Source organism: Martes martes (assembly GCF_963455335.1).
Source record: "Martes martes genome assembly, chromosome: 4".
Classification (NCBI taxonomy): Eukaryota; Metazoa; Chordata; class Mammalia; order Carnivora; family Mustelidae; genus Martes; species Martes martes.
The window spans coordinates 13,034,506-13,061,182 of record NC_137891.1 but is presented as its reverse complement, the minus strand read 5'-3'; the positions used below and the strand labels follow the sequence as shown (position 1 = coordinate 13,061,182).

At 52.3% G+C, this 26,677-nt stretch overlaps 1 long non-coding RNA gene across 4 annotated transcripts in view; it reads left to right on the top strand.

The window, feature by feature from the left end:
* LOC308341058 overlaps positions 1 to 26,677 on the top strand; it is a 216,668-nt gene that overhangs the window by 184,139 nt on the left and 5,852 nt on the right. For 2 of the 4 annotated variants that reach the window (XR_013966673.1, XR_013966674.1), the window contains 4 exons: positions 14,433 to 14,583; positions 21,566 to 21,668; positions 22,715 to 22,918; positions 23,337 to 24,900. This is a non-coding gene — a long non-coding RNA (uncharacterized lncRNA). Of the gene's footprint in view, positions 1 to 14,432; positions 14,584 to 21,565; positions 21,669 to 22,714; positions 22,919 to 23,336; positions 24,901 to 26,677 lie in introns of those variants that run through there. The other 2 variants (XR_013966672.1, XR_013966675.1) reach the window with 2 other exon arrangements.

The window sequence follows — 26,677 nt, the reverse complement described above, 5'->3', positions numbered from 1 at the left end:
TGTGGCTCCTCCCCCTCTGTCCCCTTCACCCATGGCCGAGTCCCAAGGAATAAAAATGCCAAATGCAATCCTTGAGCCCTGTCTCAGAGGCCCTGCCCCGAGGAGCCCTGTCCTCTACCCCGCTCCCCTGGACCCCTCGCCATGCTTTGCTTGCTTTCCCAGACCGAGGTGCGTGTCTGCGGGGACTGCTGGGAGGCCGGACTGGAAGGCTGCCCAGCCACCTACTTCGAGGCTCACCTCTCTGGCGGGAGGAGGCGTTACCATCTGTGCCTCTTTTTGCCTTGACCTTTGGTCTGAAAAAGGCCCAGTGCAGAGCCTCAAACAGGGAAGACAGAAACAAGAGACCACCCCCTCCCTCCTGCACTTCCTCCTCTTTCTTCCCTTCCTTCACTCCACTCTGCATAGTCTGTGCCAAACATCAACCCAGGTGTTTATTTTTCCCAGTGAGCTAAAGGTTCGTGAAGAAGATCCCCTTCTGCCTGTAAGAACTCTAGTATTCTCTCATCCCTGGAAAACTCCTCATCCTTTAGGACCTCGTAGCAGAGCCCACTTCTCCACGAGACTCTCATCACCCCCGCAGCTGGAGCCGCTGACCTCCCTGTCAGGGCGCGGCCTCAGCAGGACACCGGGCCACAGAGCGCTGCCAGCACTGGTCAGGTTTATCTCTGTGTGTGTGTGTGTGTGTGTGTGTGTGTCCACCAAGCCCTCTGAGGACAGTGACAGTAACTCCATCATCTCTCTGTCCCCAGGGCTCGCCCCTGGGCCGAGCACGTGTAGACGTCACTTCCCTGAGCGGAGTGGCTCCATGAATGTGACGGCAAGTGGGTTACTATCGGGTCAGCAGAGGGCTGGGGGCTCCGCATCCTTAGCTCCGAGTTAGAAGCTGGAAAGCCCTCCTGTCACACCAGCTACAGACAAAGCCTGTGGCTCCAGGGACACAGTTTAACCCTCATGTTTGGCAGATGTGCGCCCTCGCAGAAAGAGCCCGGCCTGAGAATTCGACAGACTCAGAAATCCTTTCTCTGCCTTTTCCCGGCTGGTGACTTTTGCCTTGTGCCTCTATTTCCACACCTGTGAAATGAACACGGAAACAAACATTTCCTTCCCCCGTATGGCTGAGAAGAATAGAGATCATTGTTTGCAAAGCTCAGGCGTGAGCTGCAGCTCTCATTGTGGCGCGCTTTGTCCTGAGAAGGGACCATTTCTACGGTTTCTTGGCAGGGGAGAGGAGGGCGGGGCGGGGGTGGGGTGGGCACCCAAGGCTTTTTGTGGCGAAGCGGCAGTTACCTGGAGGCTTCCGGACGTGTCGTTTCTCTTGCAGTGAAAGTGCCCGCATCGAGCACAGCAGCGAGCCACCTGGCAGCTCCAGCCCTGCCTGGATTCCCGGGAAGTCCGCAGGAAAGGAGCTGCCTGCTCCCCCGCCCCCACCCCGGCCTGCTGTGTAGACAGCAGTAGCTGTGGGAACATACAGGGACGGGAAAGCAAACACACTGTGCACCGGGGATTCCATCCTCGAGCCAGTAAGGAGCCAATACTTGGCAGTTTGTAAGTGTGCCCAGTGGCGGCATAGCTGCTAGTGAAACCTCCTCTCACTCTCGCCCTTGTGGGGGATCAGGGACGATGCAGACTTTAGGATTGTGGGCCCACGCCAGGCCCTCCCTTTTTCTTCCCTGCTTTCCTTTCTTCTGCATCTCCTGGGCACTTACCGTCTAGCGGGCATCATGCTACGTGCCGGCGCTAGGAGGCAGGGTGACATGTGGTGTGGGACAAAGGCAGGTCAACACGTGTGGTTCGCTCCATTGCGGACCCCCAAAGATCTCCACATCCAAATCTCCAGAACCTCTGCTTGCCACTTTGCAGGGCAGAAGGGATTCTGGCAGAAACGATTAAGTTAAGGATCTTGAGATGAGATTATCCTGGCATATCTAGGAGGAGCTAATGTAATCTTTTTTTTTTTTTTAAGATTATGTATTTATTTATTTGAGAGAGAAGGAGAGAGTGCACAAGAGGGGAGAGGGCAGGAGAAGCAAACTCCCTGCTGAGCAAGGAGCCTGACACGGGGCTCGACCCCAGGACTCCAGGACCACGACCTGAGCGGAAGGCAGTTGCCCAACCAACTGAGCCACCCGGATCTAATGTAATCTTAAGTGTTCCTAGGAGAGGGAAGCAGAGAGAAATATGACCCTGTGACCATGGAAACCGAGTGAAGTGACATAGCCCGGAGCCCAGGAATGCCCGAAGCTTCTAGAATTGGGAGACATGAGGACCGTATTTTCCCTTGGAGCCTCCAAAAGGAACCAGCTTGGCTGACCCCTTGATTTTAGTGCCTTAAGACTTGTTTTGGTCTCCCGACTTTCAGAATTGTAAGAGAAGGAACTTGTACTGTTTTTTAGCCATGATGTTGGTGGTAATTTGTTACAGCAGCAACAGGGAAACTCATAGGACAGATCATTGTCATACTGTATGACGATGAAGGAACCTGTAATGGCTCAGTGGTTCAGAGCAAGATCCCTAGAGTCCCAAAGCCCTGGCTCAAGTCTGTTTCCACCTTTCATCGGTTGAGGGGCCTTTTGGTACATCACTTTTCAAAGCTTCTCATCCCTGCCATGTGCCTCCTCCTTCGTCAGCAGGATGCTGGGTGTGGGAGAAGCACCCAGCGGGGCTGCCCAAGTGCAGGGATACAACTGGAGAGGCTCCTGAGCTGGCCCTTTTGATAGGGAATGGTGGGACCAGTAGCTGTCATGGGTTTTCTTGGCCCCTGATCTTCCCAGGGTAGTGCAATTTACAGAAATGCCCAGTTTTTCCTTTTAAGCTACTCTTGAATATGTATCTCACCCTTGCTATGTGCTCGGCTTCGCAGGGGTGAGCAGAGTATGTGGAGCTGCCACAGTCCATCCAGGCGTCCCGGGGTTCAGGCTCCTTCCTTGGCACACTCGGTCGGTGTTGATGCTGCTCGGCATTGTCTGTTGCAGACCCCTGTCGGGATTCTCACTTGGCAACGGGCCACCTGGACCCCTTTTCTCATGGGAGAGTCCACTGCACCATTCCAGGGGTGGAGGGATCGAGGAAACCCAGGCAGTGGGCGGAGCTCAGGCTGCTCAGAACCAGGCATACCGGGGGGCTCCGTGGCAGCCACACTCCTGAGAAGCTGGAGCCCTTGTGCCCAGAATACAGATTGTGCCCTGTACCGCTGTGACTGGGTAACACCGTTTCTTCTCTAATCCCACACATCCATTCAGAGGTGAGGGGTCATTCTCGCTGCTTGCACCAGGGAAAACTGAGGAACAGAGAAGCTGACTTGCCTGTGGTCACACAGAGAGTAAGAGGTGATCCCAGATGTGCTTTTGGAGTTTATACTCTTTGGTTCTGTAATAGATTAAGGGGAGAGAGGAAGGATTTGCATTGATTTGCTTTGCTATAGTGTATCTCTGCCCCTGTACCCAACTACCCACCACTGGAAATAATTTGTCTTTGTTTCCCTGTTGTTATCACAGTCTGCTTGCTTTCTTGCCGCCATGTCAGCAGGGGTGTTGGAGAGTGAGCTGGCAGCCTGGAAACATCTGGGTCATAAGATGCGTCCATCTAGAGGGTAGAGCTCATTGCAGTTTTAGCATACGTACCAGCTGGGCGAGGGAACCCACGAAGAGAGGGAACTCCCAGCCAGCCCAGATTCTCGGTCCCGGGCCCTTCATCGTGTGCCTACATGACGCTCTCTAAGAGGTGACAACACGCAGCCCCTGTGTTCACACCGGAGCATGAGATCAGGGCTTGCAGTGAGGTTCTGTTGATCGGTAGGAGAGGGGTGCAATCTGCTCCAGGGCAGAGAAGGTGCTAGGCGGTTCGGTGAATACCCACTCTGTCCCCAGGCTGTCTCAGGGCCTTCCCCATAGGCTGTCCCGTTAAGCCCTGCCTCCCCCTCTCAGGCACTTTTCACCCCTATTTCTCAGGTGAAGCAACCCCAAGCCCGGAAACTTAAGTATTTGCCAAAGCATTTACCTAAGGGGCAGAGGAGCTAGGGTTCACCTGGGATCCTCCTGGTTCCTCAGACCGTCCTTTTTACACTCTGAGCAGCTCACTGATGTTATAAAAGGCAGTTCAGATGCTTAACTGGAAAACAGGAGCAATGTAAAATACAATGGACCTTACCTATTTACACTAATTAAATGAGGAAACAAGTTCAACATTGCCATCCATTGCTGTAATGAGGCCAGAGGACAGCAGGTGCATAGATGGGGTGCCTGTGGCAGTTGGTAGGATGTTTGGAATGGGTTTTGTTAGCGCAGTATGCAGAAACACCTTGATGGTGTCTGCGTCTTTTCATGCCATTACCTCATCTGCCAGTTGTATCCTAAGGGGATAATTCGAAGGAAGAAAAAAAGCCTATTTTGTGCAAATGTCTATTAAATCATGATTTTTTTTTGATGATGGAAAATTTCAAACATCTAGGAAAGTAGAGAGACTGCTATAATGAACACCTATATACACCCCTTCCCCGTTTTAACAGTTACAAACATTTGCTTTATTTACTTCATCTTTTTGTTTCCAAAATATTTTCAAGTAAATGATAAGACATCGTGATACTTCATTTCCAGATATCTCACAGTAACTTCAGTTATGATAATGAAAAGTTGAAACCAAACTTGATTAAATGGAGACTGTTGAGATAAATATGATTACCCACCTGGTCCAATATTTTGAGACCCTTAAAATTATCATTTTGAAGTTCCTATTACAAGCTTTCTTAGAGCTTGACACTTTGCCTTTTTATAGGACTTACCATAGTTTCGAATAAGGTCATTGTTTGGTTGTTTAATTAAGGTCTGTTTCCCTTACTTCTTTGGTGGTGACAGTGTCCTTTTTCTCACCATTTTGTCTTGACTGCCCATGAAGGTGCCTGGCAGACAGCAGGTGTAAAATAAAATTGGTTGAATGAATGCCAAACGAGCATTTTGAGATCCTTGAAATGACATGCTGAGTGATGCAGGCAAAGCACATCATCTCATATGAGTACAATGTGCAAATGCGTGGGCATGTAGATGACTTCCAGAAAGGCCACTTTGGGAATTTCAAGTTTTCATGCCAGCGTGATGGGAGATGCTGGCGAGATTTCCTTTCCTGCTATGATTTCCGTCACGTGGTTTTAAGAGCGCAGAGTCCGTCAGCCACCGCCGTGCATTCCACTTAACTCTGTGTGGTGCAGGAGAGAAGGAACGGGGCTCTGTGTGGGAAGCCTCGGCTTCGAAGCTCCCACTTTCCTACCTCACCGTGGGTCCCTGGGCAAGCGCCGAACCTCACAGAGCTGCAGCTTGCAAGTGTGGGAGTGGTTCCTGCTCCTCTGCATTTCTGTAATCGGGTGTTGTCGTCATGCACGGTGCACAGATATGGGCGAACACTGCAAAATGTTGCCTGAGCGGGCGCCTCCCAGCCTTCCCCACCGTGATGCTTGGCCCCGCAGCCGCCCTGATCCCCCCCTGACAGAGAGCCCGCGAGCAGATCCACTGAGTGTACTGTGCAGTGAGGGTTGTCTCAGGTGTCCATCTGGAAATCCCTGCTGATTGTAGACAGGAAGGTGACGGCTAATTAACTCTGAGAGCTTCCTCCATGCTCACCCATCTCACTTACTGACGAGTCCATCAGTCATCCAGCGGTATTTACTGCACTGGGCTGGTGTGTTCATTAGCCCTTGGCAGCTGCCCACCCTGCCCAGACTCTGGATTTTTAAGTGGCACAGGAGTCTGTGGACACCTGGTCCTTGGGGTCACAAGGGAGGATGAAGATGATTCAGCCAGGGGATGAGGGCCAGGATCATTACCTTCCAAGGAGAACTTTTAGTAGAGGAATCCTGGCTGACGCTCCCCTCTCCTTTCTTCCAAAGGATCTGCTCAGGATGTTAGAGCCCATGTGAGTTTCCCACGATGGCCATAACAAAGCACCACAAACTTGGCTTACACAACGGAATTTCATTCCTTCACAGTTCTGGAGGCCAGAAGTCCCAAGGCAAGTCCCAAATCAAGTTAGGGAGACCCCAGTCTCCCTCCGAAGGCTCTAGTGGAGGATTCTTCCTTTCCTCTTCCTGGATTCTGGTGTAGCTAGGAATCCTGTAGCTTCGGGTCCTTGGCTTGTGGACTCCAACCTGGACTTCTCCCCGTGTGTGTGTGTGTGTGTGTGTGTGTGTGTGTATCAGTCTCTGCACCTCTCTCTCCTCCTAAGAGCACCAGTCCCTGGATTTAGGGCCACGCTAAATCCGCTATAACCTTATCTTAACCCGATAGCATCTGCAAAGAGCCCGTTTCAAGACAAGATCACATTCATAGGTACTCGGGGTTAGGATTTCAGAATATCTTCTCGGGGGATACAGTTCAACCTGTAACAGAGCCCAAAGCGAAAGGAGTACCTTTTGCTCCTGACTGCCAGCGCTTGTCCCCGAAGGAGCTCTGCCTAGCATGTGTGTAGATGGACAAATTTTTCACATGGGACCTGGATGGGTCCCTTCTTGCTCATCATCCTTTTTGATTCTATAATAACCCTATCGTGCATGTATTCAGGCTCACAAAACATACTTTTGGGCCACCTACTGTGAGCCCTCACCTACGCCTGGTTCTGGAATAGAAGGGTATAAAAGACCAGGGATTTTCAGTTGGTCAAAAAGTCTGCCAGAAACTACCCCTTCCTTTCCAGCCTATACACGCTGAGCAGCGGTCCCTAGTCATGGCCATCAGAAATGCCTTTGGCCACTGCCAGATGTTCCGTGGGGGGTGAGGGGCAACAGTGTCCTCCATTAGGAACCACTGGTAGAGCCCAGCGAGGACCCACCTTTGCAACTCCAGAAATCCCTTTTACCGATTTGCCCTCCTTGCTAGACAATTGTTTCAAATAAACAGACTTGACTTATCCGGGAATCGTTTGCCCACCTTCTTACCTAAAACCCACTTTCTTACCTAAAAATAATCCACCCATTGGTGTTTCTGACCCTTGCAACTGGACTGAGTTAGTACTACATTCTGGCCAGTATCAAGCAAAGAAGCTTGACGTTTGGGGAGCTCTCTGTGGCCTTATTGAAAATGAAACAGAAGGTGCAGTTTCCGGTAGAATTTCTGACCAGTTGAAAAGCAGCCCAAATACCCACAGTGACGAATCACTGATAGGAACTTCCTCTACCGCCTGAAATCACGTTTTGGATCCAGTGTCTGTGGACGGTTCCTTAGAGCTCCAGATCTCTCCAGGAATCTCCATCCCGGCCCCCTCTCATGTGCCTGAGGGGCGTTATTATTCAGTGCAGACTTATTCAGCGCTCGCCACGGGGCTGGTGCTTCTCGGGGTGCAAGGGTGCTGTGGGGGAGCAGCGCTCGCGGCCACGGCAGGAACAGGACCAGTGGTGACCACCAGGAGGCTGTGGGAGAAACAGTCGAAATCCCCGCAGTGCCCAGTGCGAGACAGAGACGCAGCCTTTTGCTGGGCTCTAGGGCGGGGCTCTCTGGAATTGCAAGACCCTGTAAGTAATCGGGTCACCCTCTCACCGGTCTTCCTGCTTAGCCCTAGCTTGGTCCCTTCAGAGCCCCGTTCCCATCAGTTGCCCCTCTAGGGAGAGTCTCGTCATGGCTTAGGACACGCTCTGTAGCAGACAGTGTCCTGCTAACCGAGAGGCGTTTCTGAGAAGGGGTGAGGGCCAGTCTCACTGGGCCCCGTGAGAGGAGGCTCCGGAGGGACCTTGAACCTCACCTCCTTGCCAGAGCGCCCTGCTGAGTAGCTGGGCAGGTCCTCTGAAGGCAGCCTCACGCTCTGCAGGATGAAAGATGTTGATTCCTCTCTCCGTCCCTAAGGCTTCAGCCAATGCCTGGGAACACAGAAGGGACCGTGCAGCCTCTAAACCTTTGTCCTCAGAGCCTGTCAGAGGGGGAAGGGGCACAGGAGGATGGGAGGGGGGTGGTCAGCTTCCTTGCCAAGCCATCCCACTGGTACCGTGCGTTTGCCCTTCCTCCTGGCCATGACCAAATGCAGTGTTTTCTTTCTGTGTCTGTTGCCTGGATCCCCCCAGCCGGGGATGTGAGAACCGGCCATCTCATGGCAGCGGGCGCTCAGAGGTTGCCATGCACCTGTACAGGTTCTCACCTCTCCTCCTTCCCCCCTCCCCCCTCCGCCCACCTCTCCTTACCTGGAAGCCACTTGATTCTTCTCTTAAAATGCACTTCAGAGAACAAGCCACACCAGCTGCCTCTGGAATCTTTCAATGACACGAATCCCCGCCTGTACCCTCCTCTCCTTTAGTTAGCACTGTGCGTGGCTGCCACCCACACTGTCCTCCAGTTTCCGTACTAATGCCTTCAAGGTCCTCGCTTGGTTGTAAGGCCGGGTGGTGCTGGCTTCAGGAAATGCCCCAGGTGGGCACGGCGAGATGGGCAGGCGTTCCCCCGAGGAAAAGGCGGGCTAGCCACAAAAATCAGAAGAGAGTCAGGGATGAAATGGTTCAGAGGGGGTGGGGCAGGGACATTGGCTCTTCTCTATTGAGTTGGGGTACTGGAGGCTGCTGAACAGATCTGACTTGCATTTTAACTGGTTCATTCCAGCCACTCTGCTGAAAATTGACCAAGGGTGGCAAAGGTGGGAATAGGTAGACCCGTTAGGAGGCTCAGGCAGAAAACCAGGGTTTTTGCAGAAATCCAGGAAAAGAGTGACAATAGTGTGTACATGGTAGCAGAAGAAATCACAGGAAGGGATCAGGTATGAAAGTATCATGAAGGTAGCATTTGCTGATGGCTTAGATACAGAGTATCAGATAAAGGATAATCCTAGGGTTTTACCTTGAGCAAGTAGAGAGTGAAGTTCCGTTCATTCTTTTTAGGGGATCAGTGAGGGGATTGGAAATGTGTGTTTTGTTTGTTTGGCAGATAGGATTCCACTCATTACGTTTGAGGTGTTCATCAGACATCCAAAGGGAGATATTCAGGAAGTAGCTGGATATATGCATCTGAACTGTGAAGATTAACTTTGTGTGTCAGGGGGCTCCTTGACAGGCTCAGTCGGTTAAACGTCCAGCTCTTGATTTCAGCTCAGGTCACAATCCCGGGGTCTTCCCAGCCTCTATACCTCAGTGAGTCAGTTCCTTATTTACGTTTCTGTTGCTCTGAAGAACCCGGACTGACGCATGGAGTAAAAGGATAGTATTTGGGTGACGTATTTTGGACTCCTATTACTTAAACCAAGAGACTGGTGCCATCCCCAAGAGGGCAAGTGTGAGCAGAGAGGAGCAGACCACTGGGCTCTCCAGCATGTGTGTCTGTGTGTGTGTGTGTGTGTGTGTTTAATATATACTGACCACTTACTATGTGTTGACATCCCCCGGGACTGGTTGGTGCCCTCTATCTCCTTTTTTGTTCTGGAAGTTTGGGAAATGATCCCCAGGGGACCTTTATTTATTATTTGATCTGTTGCAATGTGTCAGCCTCCCCAGTGTTCTGGGCGTCGGCATGGCACCCAGCTCTTCCTTCTCCTGTGTCAGAAATTGATTATTCCTGCATCTTCCTTCCCGGACATTTTCAGTTCCCCTGACCTCCCAGCCCCTCGAAGCCATTTTGTGTCTCCTGATACTGAGTAATTCCATTTATTGAAACATGTGGAGCCTCCTTACTGGCAAGTGTTGGTAAAAATAGTTCTGCAGCCCCAAGGGACAGGGTCATTTGAACTTGGTGACTTGAAAAACGTTTGGTGTGAATAATGAAAAGTGCAGGACCCTGCTGATGAATTTCCCTCACCCTCTTTGTTCCTTGTGTATGTGGTTTTTTTGGCGGGGGGGGCGGCAAAATGTTTAACCCGTATTTTCCAAGAACTCTGTAGGTGGGTTTCTGGGGACAATTGATTTTTGGGGAAGTATTGTTCCTCTGGATGTGGAAACCATGAAGCAAAGAATAACATTGAGCAAGAGTCCTCCTGATGGCCAGGCCTGGGCTGATTATGGTGTGTTTGGGTCACCGTGTGGTAGGAGGTATCCTGCTGCTGCCTGAGCTGCACTTTGACCCCAGAAGCCTTGTTCTAGCCAGATGTCAATGGATCATCTAACTTCTAAGGCTGTGACTGGTTCAAACTGGCAGACAGAAGAGACATAGGTCTCTGTGTGAGGAATATGGAGTTCTGGTCTCCTCCTGCCCCTGGCTTGCTGTGTAACCTTGGCTAAGTCTCCTGACCTCTCTCTGTGATGAGTTTGGGCTGGGTGATCTCGGAGGGATGAGATGGTGGCCAGTGGGAGGGTGCAGGCCTGAATAAGCCCCCCCGCCCCGCCCCAGCTCCCAGCTAGCTACTGTGTTGTGTGGCATCACGGCTGCCGAGTTAGATTTGGACCATGTACTGTAATGAAATTTCCTGAATTTTAGATGGGGACAACGAATTCAGAAATACAACATCCCCTACGTGAAACCTGTAGCCAGACAGAGCCCATAGGTCCTCATTTACGGCTCAGTGTGAGGGCATTGTCCTTCATGAGTTACCACAGGCAGGGACCCTGGAGGTGGCGGGAGCTCCTTCCAGTTATTGTGTCTTGAAACCAGTACGAGTATTTTCAAGGAACTGGGGGAGCAAAGCTAGACTGGAAGCTGAATCACAAGATTGCTGTGGCCTAGAGCCCCGGAGAGAGGGCATGGCCTTCCCTTCATCGTGGGCGGAAATGTCAGCCTGAGGCAGTGGGCTGGGTCAGCTGATCTCCGTGGAATTCACACACACACACCCGCCCTGCGCTCCAGCCAGCAGCCCTGCGTCTGCCTGGCTCCGTGGACTGCAGAGCATTCTGAGCTGCAGACAATCGAATATTTCAATATACTCATTCTGCATTGAACAGTATCTCTTACAGGTCTTTTGTGGGTGTATATCTGTGTGTGTGTGTGTGTGTGTGTGTGTGTGCACGCGCGCACGTGCACGCCACACACCCTTTGTTCTTTTTTAACTGCTGCATAGTATTCCATAGTTTTTTTCAGCTGTTCTGTGGGGATTTTACTTTAATCCACTTCTCCCTTTTATCTCTATTTCCCATGATTTCATCTTGTAGACGTTTTCTTTTCAACCCCACACTTCACACCTTCCCCTTCCCTTCCCTCTCTCCTTTCTTCCTTTTCTCTTTTCCTTGTTTCTATCCACCTGTGGATCCATCCATCAAACATGCTGGGCCTACAGGGGCCAGTGTAGGGGCAGAATCCTGAGGCCTGGCCTTCAGGGGCTCCAATCCAATGGGAAGTCAGAGAAGAAACACATCACGGTGAATCCCCAGAAGCAAGTTCTTCAATAGTTTTTTGTTTTTGCTTTTTTAAAAGATTTTATTTATTTATTGGACAGACAGAGATCACAAGTAGGCAGAGAGGCAGGCAGAGAGGGAGGAAGAAGCAGGCTCCCCACTGAGCAGAGAGCCCAATGCAGGGCTCGATCCCAGGACCCTGGAATCATGACCTGATGCGAAGGCAGAGGCTTTAACCCACTGAGTCACCCAGATGCCCCGTAATGTTCCCATTTCTAAGACGAGGGCCCTGAAGTTCAGGGAGGTGTAAATCCTGAGGCTGAGCCTCAGGCCCGGTCTGCGACGTCTAACACCTCACACCTCTGCTCCTCCGATGCTGTTTTATTTGGATTCCAATTCGTATTGAGCCGTAAGCCAAGGCCGGGTGCTGTGCCTAATTGTGTTTCTGGTCTGCTGCTTACGGTGTGTAAACTGTCTCCAGATGCAGACGCTGTGCTGGGACGAGGTGCATGAGAGAAGATACCCTGGGTTGTCGCGCTGAGCTGTGGGCAAGGGGCCCGAGCGTTAGGAGTAGCACTGTTCTGGATCCGGACGTGCTCCCCGCCTCTTAACTGCTGTGGGATCTGCGTCCAGTAACCAGCCTCTCGGAGCCACAGGTTCCGTATTTGTAGAATGGAGCTAGTACCCTTACTTGGAGGGGACACTGAGGGTTTGAGATGTTTAAAGAGAAAACACAAAGCGTGCTGACTGATGTGTAGTTGGCCAACAGCGCGGGGTGGCTATTGTGTTGTCACATTTTAGTTCATAGTGTTGTATCTAAATGTTACTTCTTTGTTTGCCTTGTCTTTGTCCTTCCTGAGGGAGAAGACCAGGCCTTATTCGTCTTGGCATCCCATGGAATCCAGTGGGGGGCTCGATCCCAGCACCCTGGGATTGTGACCTGAGCCAAAGGCAGAGGCTTAGCAGACTGAGTCCCCCAGGCGCCCCGCATCCCCACCTCTAACAAACCCAGTTCTTGGTACATGGTGGTTGTATGCCCACTTCAGGGTACACGCGAGAATGGATGCAAAGCCAGGCATGGGCCAGGGGTCTGTTGGGGCCATTTCTGGCCAGTTGTCGAGGGACGTGTTTCCTGGAGTCTTATCCCGGCTTGTCAGATCCAGGCCAGGACAACGGTCTGGTGGTTCCATTGTTCCCAGATAACATTTCCTATCTTAACGTCTCCCTGGAGCCGCCCTGGGCCCCACCCTGCCCTCCTGGCCTATCACTGATCCCCACTTGGACCCTGACAGGTTCCATTCCAGCCTGCCAGGAACAAAGCTTTCATGTGGTCAGCACCACTCCTTGTCTCCTCCCCACCCTCCATTACAACAGTTGTGGAAGGGGCCATTTCTCTCTCTGAAACTTTCCACATTGCAGGGAGGACCTAGGAAATGTGAAATAAAGTTCTTTACCAGAGCTTGACCCTTCATAGTGTGACCTGTGTCTTCCCGCTTACACCTCACAGACACCTTGTCTGATGGGCAGATCAGTTCTTATCCCTGGCCTGCCTTGAACCAAGTTGAAGACAAAAGGCATGGGGTCCCCAGTAGTATTGGGGTTAGCGTGAGAGTCTACCCAGTGACCAGGTCTGTGCACCTCACCCACGCTTTTTCCACCGCACGCCCCTACGTGGTTGTATTTGTTGGTGTTCTATGGCCTGCCTAGTTCCAGAAGAGTTTTGATGGCTCTGTCACAATCATCATGATCCAGGGCACTTTCAAGTTTGCTAGCTCAGTGTGGCATCCCCGGAAAAGGTAAGGTGCCCAGGCATTACCCCGAGCGTGCGGAAGCAGAAACCTAGGGAACCAGGTGTCTGCTGGAGGTTACCCAACTGAGGGTGGTGGCATTTTCCCGAACGCTGCCCTGTTTCCTTTCCTTGTTCAGTTCGGCCCTTAGATCAGTCGCTCTCAGATGGGGTGTAACGTCAGACTCACCTGAGGAAATTAAGAATCTTGTGCAGGAATGCCCCGCTCCCGCCTCCCCCAGCCCCCAAAGATTCTGACTTTGGAGTGAGGCCTGGGCACTGAGGTGACAACATCTCGCCAGGTGATTCTGTGGTGCAGCCGTGCTGAGAGCCCGACTGACAGCACCTGCTACAGGGATGCTGGGAAGCTCATGAGAAGCCAGTAGTCCTCAAAGTCTATTTCAGACAAGAGTCCCAGCCCTCCTCGAGCAAAACCAGGACTCCAGCCTGCTCACCTTTGCTCAGATTCAGGGCAGCTCATGTCTCCAAAGAAATGGCAATGCTGAAAGAGGAAACAGGGGGAACAAGGACGATGGGAGCAGCCCCCCAAGCTGTCATGTGTAGTGCCCCTGTCATGTGCCAGACACTGGTCTGAGCACCTTACATATACCAACTTTATCCAATTCACCGTCCACACACTAGCACAAAGAACAGGCCTCTGCTGCTGTTACCCATTTCACAGATGAGAACACTGGGCTAGATAAGCAACTTGCACAATCTGGCGGTGGCAGAGCTGGGATTTAAAGACAGATTGCTGGCTCTGGAGGCTACTGGTTTAACCACTATGTCTGCTGCTTCGCAGAATGACTTGGGAGCCGTGTATACTGAGTCCCCGGTGGCCGAGGGTCCCTTCATGGTGGTGATCTGTCAGTAGGCTGCTCAGCAGTCTCTGTGACTCCCATCGCATCTGTAGAGGAAAGTGAAACTTCATAACATAGCATGAGCGGTGTCCTTTACCGCCTGGCCCCTGGCCAAGCTTTCACACTCCATGTCACACATGATGTTAAGACATCTGAAAGTCCCCTCCCCTTTCTCTGCCTGGTGACCCCCTACTCTTCAATACCTAGCTCAAATAGCCTCTTCTCTATCTTGTGTGGCGAGAGTCTGTGCCTCCTTCCTCTTAGTTCCTAAAGCTCTTGGTCCCTCCCTCTATGACCATATGGATCACAGCCTTTCTCTCAGGCCCCTCCAGTGGGTCTTGACTCCTTTAGAACAGGGAGGGGGTCTGCTGTACTCATGTTTGTGCGCCCCTCAGCATCTACGGCCGTCTTCAGTGGATATCAACCTCTAAGTTCTTCTTCATTTCAGCCAGGGAGATAAGTGTTCTTTATCTTCTGACTATCAGAGGATTTTGTGTTCGTAATGGATGATTTTCTTCAAGGTGCCTTGGGCTCCAAATGGCATAATTGATATTTACTGTGTTTTCCTAAGGTTGTCAGGCTGTGATTTTAGCGGAGTCCTGAGCTCCTGTGGAGATTTGCCTCTCTCCAGCCTTGGGCTATCTGCATTCCTGAACACCTCTGGGCCCAGAAGGAAAAGAAGAATGCTGACCAGCTCTGGAAATGGCCTGAGTGAGGAGAAGGTTTGTGTGTGGCTTAGTGTTCAGCTTGATTCCAGAATGAACCCACCAGGGGCAGGAAGAGGGGGTCTTTGGCAACCAGAAGTGGAAATATGTTTGTTTCCTCATGTTTCCTCATGTTGTGAAAATGGCAGGAGCTGCTCACCGAGGATTAGTAAGGCCCTTTTAGCAGAGTCCCACTGAGGTCTGAGAAGGGTGGGCATGCCAGGAGCCACCAGCTCGTCGACACTCAGTGTTGAGACTTTGCTGTGTGAGGAGAGAAAAAAAGGAGTTTCTAAGGCACTGGGTGAATTCTTGGAATTCACCTGCCCAGGTGCGGTGGTGTGAATAACATCTTCACCTCAATATCGTTGGAGGTGCCAAATGATAAGACGATTTATTTATTTATTGACACCCGAAGCCTCGTTTGTAATCAGATTACTGGATACATAAAGAAGCAGGAGAGTCTGACCCAAACTCGGGGGAAGAGAAAGTCAACAGTTAACAGAATACAACTGAGCCAATTGTGATTCACACTTGTGTGGTCGATTGGTTTTTATTATCATTAAACAGACTTTATTTTTCAAAGCAGTTTTAAGGTCTGAGAAAAATTGGGTAGAAAATGCAGGGAGCTCTCATATCCACCCTGTCCCCACGGATGCACTATCAGCATCCCACACCAGTCTGGGACGCTTGTTACAGCCGACAAATGTACACTGACACGTCATCATCACCCAGAGTCCATAGTTTATGTTAGGATCCACTCCTGGTGTTGCCCCTTTTCCAACAAATGTGCATCAGGTATCTAGCACTGTAGTATCATATGCAGGCTTCACGGCCCTGATGAAATTCCTCTGGGTTTCACCTGTCCATGCATCTTTGTGAGACACCGTCCTTAAAGGCCCTCAGTTTGGGGTTGGGTTCGTGGAATGGAGCACTATGCAGCTATTAAAAAGAATGAGTGGCTTTATGAAGGAATGTGGAACCATCTTAAAACGATAATCACTTTCAAAATGCACTCTCAGCCTTACTAATGTTGATGAAGCAAGGAGGGCCTGTTAGCACACCTGTGGGGTGCAGCCGCCTCTCCCCACGGAGCCATCTGTCCTTCCGGCACCCTCGCTTACCGTGTTCTGTTGCTCCCCCCTCTCCACTGATCCGGGCCTCCCCCTCCTCTCTCCCTGGAGCTTCTGTGCCCTGCCAGGCTTCCTTGTCATTCCAGATTGTAGAGACCCGGGGATGGGGAGAGGCTTGCCGTGGACCTTTGAAACGGACAAGTTGGGCACCTCTTACCGAATTGATTAATTTAGTCCCAGGAGCCAGGCAACCCAGCAGCTGCACGCTGGTGAGTCAGATCCAATGGGGTCTAAGTCTGAGCTCTTGCTTGGCTGCCTGTGTGACCTTGGCCAGGTTATTTAACATTGCTGAATCTCAATTTCCTGGTCTGTAAGAGGAGGCTAAAAAATGCTTCTCTTGAGGTTGTCTTGAGGATTAGCTTTGATAGCTAGCGTAAGTGAAAGTGCCCTTTGAGGGGAGAGCAGGGCAGAGTGTTTCCCTGTAGGGAGGAAAGTGAGGAGGGCCCCCTGTTGTCCTTAGGTGCCCCAGCCTTCCCCGGGAAAATCCCCTCGGAGAGGTTAAAATTTGGCCCCTTCCTCTTTTATTCAGTGTACTTCTCTTGGCCGCCTAGGGCTTTCAGCTTAAGCAAATAAATTATCCTGCTCTGCTGGGCTCTGTGTTCTGTAGCCAGCCATATGTTTGAGCTTGATAGAGATTCTTATCGGGTGGGTAATATTACCCAGCGAGGGATGACATTTCTTATCAGAGGCCCTGAGGAATCAGAGATAGGAGCCCTTTCTTTTTACCGGCAGCCGGGCCTCAGTGTGTGGGGCTGGCTGGCAGGGCGGGAGGGGGGTGCCCGGGGGCTCAGGATGGGCACGTCACTGTGCACCGGGCATCAGCTGGCCCCCTGTCTCTTCCGCACGACAACCAGCCACTCCCAACAGCCTGCCTTGTCACTGGAAGTAGACCGTTGGGAGATTTTTGCATATGATCGAAGCAGGGCAGGGCAGGCCAAGTGAATGAGGAAGGAAGGAGGGGATGTGAACATGCTGGAGCAGCTGGGGGTAGAGACAGAGCCCCGGCACCTGTGGGCCTTACCCCTGACGGAGAGCCAGGTGGCCTCCTGCTGCAGAGCCCAGGCCTGGGGCCTCTGCCCCACGGTCCTACAGAGGGGAGGCAGCACAGGCCCAAGTACCCGCCACAGTCTTGGCTGTGGGAGGGGCGAGGTGCTGCATGACCTCCTTGTCCCCCTCCAGGTGCCCCCCACCCATCCTCCACCTTGTCCTGGCACAGAGAGGCTGTGCTATGTGGGTGCAACAGGGTGGATGCCACACGGGGCTCCCGGGCCCTCTGGCTTCTGTTTGGGAGGTAGGGCGGGTGGGCAGGAGGAGAGGAAGGTCAGGGTACTCGTTGGCTGCTCCTGCTGGGTCCCAGATGGATATGGGCAAGGTCGACAGCAAAGGCCTTGCATCTGAGTCCTGATTCCGGCAGCTTTTCACTGTGCGGCATTAGACAAGTCGTTTACCTCTTGCGCCTGGGTTTCTACCCATCATGGGGTGACACCGCCTCCCTTGCGGTCTCTGGCCACTTTGGATCTCCGTGATTTCTGTGTCTCTCGTTTGCCCTGATATCTGAAGGAAGGGGCACTGCGGGGTCCCCGAGGGCCCAAGGCCAGAGCTCACTGCAGATGAAGCTCCAGGGTGGGTAGAGGAGGTCAGAGGTGACCACATGATTTGGGGACTGCAGGCTCCGTTTCGGACACATGCGCAGAGCTCTTCCCCTCCTGATTTTTGGGAAGTCCTACCCGGTGCAGCCCTGCTCTGCAGTCATAATCTTGCCATCATCAGAAAGGGAAGGAGAAGTGGTTTCTGCCTCTCCCTGGACCCGTTCCAGGCAACAGTCCTGCCCCTGCTTCTCTTCCTTCCTGTTGGCCCCAAGTCCTCCTTCCTCCGTCTTTCCCCTGCCTCTCCAGTCCCGCCCTCTGGTGGGGCGTGCTGAGGTTCCCGGTCTCTCTCCTCACCTCCTGATAGCAGGTCCACTTTCTGAAAGTACCGTTCTGCCCTTGTCCCTCTCAGATCAAAGACAGTCATTCCTCCTATCATCCATTAAAGCTCAGCTCAGTGTCATCCCACCCCGTGATTCTGTGCTGGTCACTTCTGGGATGATGCCTCTCATGCAGGGTCCATTCCTGTCTTTTGAACCAACCACTATCTTTCTTTGACTTTTGTACCTGATCCTGTCATGTCTCCTCCTGAGGGGACCACAGACAGGGCTGGGCTCCTCCCCTGCTCTACCAGCTCCTTGCTCTTTGACGGTGGGCTAGTCACTAAACCAGACTGAACTTTAGTGTCCTCAACTGTGACATGGGCTGTGAGCTCCAGCACCGGGGTTCTTTGGAGAAGAGTCCCTCTGGGGCTTGCCCAGTGACAGGTGTTCAGTGAGCGAGGGGTCCCCTCTCTCTTACTGGCTGCCCCTCAGATTACCCAAACCTTGCCTCTGCTCAAATTCCATTCTGTCATTCACTTTCCCTCTGGGCTCTTCTGCCTTGAAGTCACCTTCCTCTGTTGGAAGGATTCCATCTTAGTGCTTCCTGTCTGGACAGCCGGAAGAGACCTTGTCTCTTTCTGCCTGGGTCTGACTTCCCAGTATGATGTAGATTGCTCTAGGGCATTGACTACAGTATGTCCTGATTCTCAGCTTGGCCATCGATTCAGTGATTGAGCAGTTGACTCCAAGGGAATGGAGGAAAGTCATTTGTTCTTTGGTTGAACCACATTTGACTGAACGCACATCTTGTAGTAGGTCTGTGCTTGGCACTGGAGTTGGAAGGAGGCATAAAACGGAGACTATCCTTATGGAGCCTGTCCTCCAGTAAGAAGGTTGCCTTACCCAAGAGTCTGTGGCAGTCATGGACTACAGACCTGGAGGGACATGGTCCCTCCCCATGGGCAGCTCAGAACCTGATGCGGGTTGGGGGGTGTGGGAAGAGTTCCGTGCCCAAGGAGATGATGCCTCCCTTCAGGTGGATGCCTCCATCCCCCAGATCAGGGCATGGGGTCCGCTCTCGAGATGCCATGAGTGGCCTTGTCAAGACCGAGACTATCCAATCTGCAGATTCTCCCTGTCATGGCCTCCCTTCCTGCGATGGAGGGGGTCAGCTCCAAGGTCAGCAGCACTTTGCATTATGGACCTGGCACAGGCCTTGTTAGGTGAAGTCCTCCAAGAAGGGTGTTGTAGAAAGTTCCAACCCAACTGATCATGATGTTGCCTTGAGTATTCATGACAGCTTGTCCCTGGCCAGCGCAGTGGGAGGGAGCCAGCAAGCTGACCATCCTGGCTGACTGCCTTGGGTTTTCTCTCCTCGTGAGCCTCAAGCATCTGGGGTTTCAGTTGAGTTTATTTTTTGTCCACCACCTACTGTCCTACCCAAATCATCCTCATCTCCCCATAGCTCATAGCTAGAGCTTCCAAATTCAACTCCCGGATTCATCCTTGTCCCTCTGCAATCCCATCTGCACTTGGCAATCAGCACGATCTTTACAAAATGTGAATCAAATTGTGTCTGCCCCATTGGACATACCAAGGACTTCCCATTTCTGTTCTTGGGATAAAACCCCAAATCCCTGTGGGGCTCTGCATGAATTGGCCTGGATTTCTCTCCTTGCTCACTGTTCTTCAGCTATACTGACACCTGCTGAGTGATACATCCTATCCCTGCCCACCTCAGGGCCTTTGCACATGCTGTGTCTCTGCTTGGAATGCTCATTCCCTCTATTTTTGCATGCTTTCTCACCCTTCACCACTCCCATAGTTTTCTCCCACTATTCCTTGCTTTTCCTTCCTAGTGTGATCTATCATGATACATTTATTTGTGTTTATTTCACATCTGTCCTCCTTCATGAGACTGTACTCCTGAAAGTGCAAAGATGGGGTCAATTTCATCTACCGCAGCAAGAACAATGAAAGCCAGTACTTTGATCATACTGACCATGTGCCAGCCATAGTTCTAGGTGTGATATTTACCCAGCCACTTATTCCTCATGAGACCCTATTGATATATAGATGCTCTCACTGCCGTCATTTTACAAATCAGCAAACCGAGGCACAGAAAGGTTAAGTAGTGCGGCCCAGCTGCCCCATCCAGTAGATCTTAAAACCAAACCATGGCTCCAGGGTCCTTGCTTTTAACCCCTCTGGCAGAGCCTGCTGGCGCTTCCCCAGAGGGGATGCTCAGTGAATGGATGGACACATGAATCAAAGGGCCAGTGTCCCGTCTCTCAGGGAGGTCCTCACTGTAGTTTCTGTGCTGGGCCCAGGGATGGTGGCACGGTCAGGGGAGGAGGGACCTAGAATGAGCCCAGCAGACCTGGACTGCAGTCAGGGTCCCCTTATAGTTACTAAATGGGAACTGTGGAAAGCCCCTCACTTCCCTGAGCTAGGATGTTCTTAGCTTGGACTTGTGCAGAGCCGTCGCCCTTGCACAGTGGTGCAGGAGCATCGGGAGGTGAGCAAGGGCTCATAGGTGACCCACAAAGTCTTCACTGCCCTTGCCCTCCTAGGGGGCTTCTTGTCTCTGGGGAGAGTGCCTCACACCCCCTTTCAGGTAAAAGTAGCTAGGAGGGAGCAGACCCCCCCTCCCCAGCAGGGGATGGCCTGGCTGGATGACAAGGATTAGGCACGTAGTTCCTGGAGGACACGGAGGGTGGTCCCCATGCCTCCTCTCAGCCTTAGTATGCCCTCGCCATAACTGGAGTGTTCGCTGGCTTCAGTTGCAGGGCCAAGTGCGGTGGGCTTCTGGTGACCACACCCCCCTACCCATGCCACAAGGCTGAAGGCCCCCAAGAGTGTCTGGTTCTCTGGACAGGATGGTAAGGAACTGCCACCTTCACCCTGTGACCCCAGATGCCTAGAATCATTGGTGTGACTTTCTGACCCTTTCTAGGAATTCCCTGCCTGTGGCCTTCAAATAAAATTTCTCTGTAATGTTGAATTATAAACATCGCTTTGCTTTCCTTCTCTCTCCTGATCCCCCTCCTTCCAGCTTCCTCTCTCCGGGCTCGCTCCTCCTCCCTCGCTCCCTGTTTCCCCCTCTCCACATTATGTGGCTAACCCTTTCTCTCTGCATCTCTCACCGCCCCTCTACCTCATTCTGGCCTGCAGATACACAACTTTCGAAGGAGCCTACATGCCGGCTTCTTGCAGACTGGCCTGCCGAGCAGCTGGTCCAGCCCCTCCAAGGCAGGAGGAGAAGGACATTTGGTCCTTGATGGCCATGGACAGCTGGCTCATCCTGGATGCTGGTCTCCCTGTGCACCTCGTCCCTGGAAGGTGCTTTGGCCCCAGGTCTAGCCCTGACAGCAGGGCCTTGCTGATGAGACCAACAGCTCAGCCTGGCTGTACTTTCAATGGGCAACCTCTGACACTGTCTTCTTCTTACTTCTAGAAATCACTGCAACCCACCCCACCCCCAAGGGCACCCCCTCCTACCCCAGAGACTGTGACGTTTAGATCCATGGTGTCCTAGTTCCCTCACTTAGTAGTTCCTTGACCCATAGGTTCTTCTGAAGTTTCAGAAGCCAGATCGAATTTTGATCCTGGTTGCATTATTGACTAGCGGTGGGATCCTGGATGAGACTCTGTGCCTTGGTTTCCTTATTTGCAAACTGGAATGCTGACAGTAGTGCCTTTCTGTGGTAGATGGAACAATGAGTCCCAGTGCTTTCCTCCCCCATCATCAAATTAACACATGGACTCTGTGGCCGTGGCCGTGGCCTTCAGGTGAGCAGGTGCAGTCCTCCCCTCAGTGACATCCATCTCGGCCATATGACTTATTTTGGTCTATGGGGTGTTAGCAGCATAATGGGAGCAGAAGACGCAAATCGTACGAGGTTGGGCTTCTTCGTTTGCATGGCTTTCATGGTGACAATGTGCCTCTGACACCCTCCAGTCCACAGAGGACAAGAGACACGGAGCAGATTCCGAATTCACACCTTGTATGGAGCTGAGGGCAGACATGCCCGCCTGGTACCAGCCGGCCCCACAGCAGACACGTGAGTGAGAAAGCAGTGCTCATTGTCGTTTGCCCAGAGTTGGGCTGTTTTGTCACACGGCATCCTTGCAGCCACAGTGGATACCATTAGATCACTTCATAGGGTTATTGTAAGAACATTAATTAACTGAGTGAGTTGGTTCACATATTTGGTTTCCTTTGCTGCTATAACAAATTACCACCAACTTAGTGTCTTCAAGCAGCACTGTGTATGATCTTAGAATTCCACAGGTGAGAAGTCCAACTCGGGTCTCACTGGGCTAAAATCAAGAAACACAGGCCTGCCTCCTTCTGCGGCTCCAGGGGATAAGTGTTCCTCCTTCTCCGAGCCAGCGACCTAACCCCGTCTGTGCCTTTGTTGCATAGCCACATCTAACCCGGACTGCTTCTCTCTTCTGCCTCCCTCTCCCATTTTTGGATGCTTCTGATTATATTGGGCCCACAGAAATCATGCAGGGTAATCTTTCTATTTGAACATCACCACATTCGCTTTCTTTTCCTCTGCCACTTGAATTTGCCTTTGCCAGGCAACTTAAATAGTCACAGGCTTCAGGGATTAGGGTGTGGGCCGCTTCGGGAGGTGGCGAGTCTGCAAACCACTGCATGCCTGGCACTTACAATGGGGCTTTGCGTGCTCCAAGGACTTTCTATCCACTGATATGATTGTCGTGTTCCCATTCGTGACATGAGATGAGAGGCGGTCTCATCTGACTGACGCCCACACAGGCTCCTCAGGCAGGCTTTGTTGGGCTGGGCATGGAGAAATATTCCACCCCTTGGTCCTAGGTGAGTGGAGACAGTGGGTTTAGGAGACAGGAAGGGGGTGAGGTCAGTTTCCTAACTGGCTTTGGAGCAGCCCAGAGGTCCTCCAGGGTGATGATAATGCTCCTGATTAATTATCGTAGCAAGTCTCCTGCTGTCCTCACTGTCCGTCAGCATAGCCCCCTGCTCGGGACTGGCTGAGTGACCAGAAGGGCTGGGGGAAGTCAGGCGAGGGCCAGCCCCTATCTCCACGTGCCCAGCTGGTTCCGTCCTTGCACTTGACAGGTCCTTCTGATCTTCCCACATACAATGGATTACAGGGAAAAAGAAACTTCCTGGCCTGCCTGATACCAGCTTGAAGGAAGTAGCTGGCTTCGGAGGGGACAAGGAAACAAACCCCAGCGACAGTGATAACCTCTCGCCAGGCTTCTGCGTGAACGGAGGAGCTGCTGGGTGGCTGCAGGACACGTTCAGAGGTGTTGGTTGAGTGTGAGTTCCTACGCAAGGGGAGTTCGAATTCAGTATGTCAGCACAGAGTGGGAACAGGGTGGGACTAACCAGTAGGAGAGACACCCAGGCTTGGGGATTCCTGGGTTTTGGAGGTTCCATCGGAGACTTACTGTGTGGCCACCAGAAAGCAGGTGATGGGCTCAGCCCCACAGTCTATGGTGGCAAAGTGGTGTTCCCTGGGCGTCCCCCCGTCAAAAGTAGATGCTAGGCAACGACCTGTGCGGGATCCAAAGCCACAGAGAGTCATGGACAGGAGTGGACGGTTCTTTGGACATCACCAAGCTTACTTTGGGGACATGAGGCCCAGAGAGGTGGCATACAATCCACGGTCACACAGCTGTTTAGGAGTAAGCCAGGTCCTAGAACCAACCTCAGGTCCTTCCCTCCCTTTCCACAGGGCCTTCCATGCTGCCATCTTTGCTCCTGCCCCTGTTGACGGAAGCACCTCCAACCTGTCTCAGCCCTACAGTTGCCCTCTCCTCGAAGCGAGTTCCACGGCAGCTTCCGTGGCCGGCAGCCTCTCGCCGCATCCGTGAGGCATCCTGCCGTTCCACGTGACAGACTTGGACGGCTGGGCTCCTTTATTTCGCTAACTGTGTGCTCCATGATGGTGCAGCATGACTGTGGGCCAGGAACGTGGGGTCCAGCTTGGCCAGGCGAAGAGGCTCAGGGTAGGGGAAGGTGTGAGGTTATCTTTGCCTGTCAGCTCGGTAGGCCATGATGTCCACCTCTAAGTGAGTGTGCGCACGCATGCTATGACTTTGCTTCCCTGGAGAAGCCTGAGTAGTACCCGCAGCGAGAACGAGACAGATGTGGGTCCACGTCCAGGAACCGCCACTGCCTGAGGAGGCTTATTTGCTCACATCACCGGGCTTCGGTCTCTCTGTGGGTAAGTTGGAAACAATATGAGCACGTGCTAGGCGAGCGAGCAGAGATACAGACAAACAGGACAATAAACGCAAAGCGCTTCCTAGGCTGTCTGGCGTTGTGCTCAACAAATAACGTTGCTCATTGTAAAATTTATACTTGTCTGCGAGCCCTGTAGGTATGTGACCCAGTTGTCTGTACAGCAAACCACCCCCGACCTTAGTGGCTTAAAACCAGGACCGTTTATCCTTCTCGGTCTCGTAGGGTGGCTGAGCCCTGCTGGGAGTTTCTTTGGCCACACTCAGAGTCCGTGTGGCTGCGTTCCTGGGGGAGTTTTGTGAGGCTTCCCTCACACAGCTGGGGCCTCTGCTGGGATGACGGCAGCACCTGGGGGCTCGCCCTTTCTCTGCGATCTCGCCATCGTCGTCCAGCCCGGCTTTCTTGACACCATGGCGGCTGGATCCCCCCAGTGCCTCGTGTGAAGGCCGCCCGGTCTCTTGGGGCAAGGCGCAGAATGCACTCGACCTCACTCCCTTTCAGTTCTCCTGCTCAGGAGGTCCCAAGTCAGCCCAGATTCCAGGGCAGGAGCAATCAAGCCCAGCACGGGATGGGGAAACAACACACATGGACAGAAGTGGGAGGGGTTCTCGGCCACCCGCACTGGACACCCCAGCCCCAGCACACAAGTTGCTTTCAGAGTTGATGACTCTCAGCTTGGATGGTTCCCGTCCTGGGTTATCTGTGATCATCTAGTGAGTCCTAGGAGGGACTCGGGGACGGCCGTCTTTGTCAGAGCCTGCCTCTGCCACACACTGACTGGGTGACAAGTTTCTTACTGTTTCCACGACTCAGGCTCCTCTTCAGGAAGATGAGGACAATACTGGTACTAAAGTAGAGCTTGTGTGAGGATATGCCTGTGTGTACGCACGCGGGTGTGTGTGTACACATATGCATGTGTGTGTGAGTGCATGTGCATTTGTGCATATGCATACGCACACCTAAGTGTGCCTGTCTGTATTTGTGCGTATACGTGTACACGTACATATGAATGCACAATCTCTGTGTGTGTATGAAATTTAGTACATCGCTTTTTTAAAGAATTTTATTTATTTATATATTTGAGAGAGAGCGCGAACAAGAGAGCACCGGGGGAGGAGTAGAGGGAGAGGGGCAAGCAGACTCCATGCTGAGCACGGAGCCCGACGCAGGGCTCGATCCCATGACTCAGATCATGACCGAGCCGAGATCAACAGTCTGACACTTAACCAGCTGCGCCACTCAAGTGCCCAGAGTACCTTGCTTCTAAGGTTATTTCCTTGTGCGTACATGTTTGCAGCCTGCCTTGCCCTGGGTCTGGGTCGTGTTTCCAAGAAAATTTTAAAGTTGGACGTGAGAGCTGGTGCCCAGCTGGAATTTTGGACTGAGCCCTTTCCAGGCCCATGCCTGGTGCCTTCACTGTAGGGAGCAGTTCCCTACCCTGTCCTTGAGAAGCAGAGTATCAGTGGGTCCTGGTGAGATATGGACCCTCCTCGGCTCCGTCCCAGTCCTGCTTGCCCAGTTGCTCTGGGGTGATCTGCCTGGGACCCACACTGTGCCGCTTCTGCTGGTGGCTTGTCTCCCGGCTACCACCTTCATTCTCTGATTCAGTCACTTTCCTGTTTCCTTCCAGAAACACCCAATACTTTCTACTCACACATAGTTGGGATCTTGGGAGGGTGAGGGGGTGAAGCAAAACACAGGGCTGGTTTCATATTTGGAGTTTCAGTCCAATTAAACTTTCCCACACCACCAAGGAAGACGTGGTCTCCTTGCTTCACCTTTTCCAGGCTGAGCCAAGGTCAGTGTTAGCTCTGGGTGGCCAGACCACCCTGGGCCTCCAACCCTCCCTTTCGTAATGAGCTGATTTTCCCCAAGGTACAGCATCTGGGCAATGTGACCCTGTTGCGTTGTTCCCTGAGTCTTCCCACTAGGGAGAAAAACAACAACAACAACAACAAAAACAACTGTCATTTATTGAATATATCTGCTTTGTACATATGTTGCTGTAATTATTACCCTGCAGGAAAGATACTATTATCCTGAAAGTAGGAAATAATAAACAGTTTCCAGAAGGAGCCAGCATTTAAACCTTTGTCCACCTAACTGGAAAGCCTTTTCTCTTCCATATAGCAGAGGTGAGATGTATGTAGGATTTCTTTTCAAGGCCATAGGTCCTAAATACTTCCCTTGAACGAATGTCAACAAAATCACAAAAATGTGTCTCCAATGCAAAGTGTACAGACTGCCCCTGGGGTTACAAACAGTGTTCCAGAAAGCCAGGAGCTGCCTTGGCGTTTGCCGAGTTGGAAGGCACAGAATGGGGGAGGCTGGCCAGGGTGTGGTGACGGGGAGTCCCACTGCTCACTGTCTTTCTCTGTGGAGTCTTTCCGTTGTAAACATGTTTTCTTCCCCATCCTTTGGCATCCATCAAGATTGAAATTCCAGGTTGTCAACCCTTGTAGGAAGGGGTTCAGATCTTGGCATTAAGTTATTCCCGTCGTGTGTGCAGAGCTTTGCCGCTAAAGAACGCTTCCCGAAACTTAACTGCTCCCCACAGCGGCCCGGAGAGGACGTCAGCCCTGTGGACGAGAAAGACAGAGGCCAAAGGCCCCAAGGTGAGCCCGAACACCAGGCTGCTCCCAGCTCCCGGGAGTCCTCTGTCCAGTCGACCGTTAGCCGAGCGTATGCGCAGTCACTGAGGCTGCTCCATGTTCTGGGCCAGGATCTCTGCCTTCCCCAGGATCGGATGGTCCCTCTGAAAATACGGTGGGACATCAACCCCTGCGTGCACTCACGTGTTCACCTGACCAGCCCTCCCCAACAAAACCGGGG